This window comes from Lucilia cuprina, chromosome 2 (genome assembly GCF_022045245.1).
Source record: "Lucilia cuprina isolate Lc7/37 chromosome 2, ASM2204524v1, whole genome shotgun sequence".
Classification (NCBI taxonomy): Eukaryota; Metazoa; Arthropoda; class Insecta; order Diptera; family Calliphoridae; genus Lucilia; species Lucilia cuprina.
In genome coordinates, this window is record NC_060950.1 from 44036399 (window position 1) to 44036804 (window position 406).

Sequence of the window (406 nt, forward strand, 5' to 3'; positions counted from 1 at the left end):
AAAACGTATATTTTTGGATCTGTAAATGATATTGATCTGAAATTTTTTGTATATTATTGGAAATTTTGTTGTCTAACTAACAAGAGTCCATTTACGCCCGGTATTCAAAAAAAGGCGGACCAAGATATGGTAAATTTTGTATCACTAAATTTTTAAATGCCTATAACTCGGATATTATAAGAGTTTAAAAATTTTACATGTCGTAGGTACCCTACTCTGAGCCGCCACAGCGCCCCTGGGGCATCTGCAGGGTTCATCTTCAAAACTTAAACTCGAATACTCCTTGCCGTTTAGAAATGCCAGTTTAGGTTAGGTTAGGTTGATAGGAGGATGTATACTACATCAAATCCGAAGAAATACACCTAGGCCACTATCGGGCCTGTTGTGCGCTCCTTATCATGAAAAA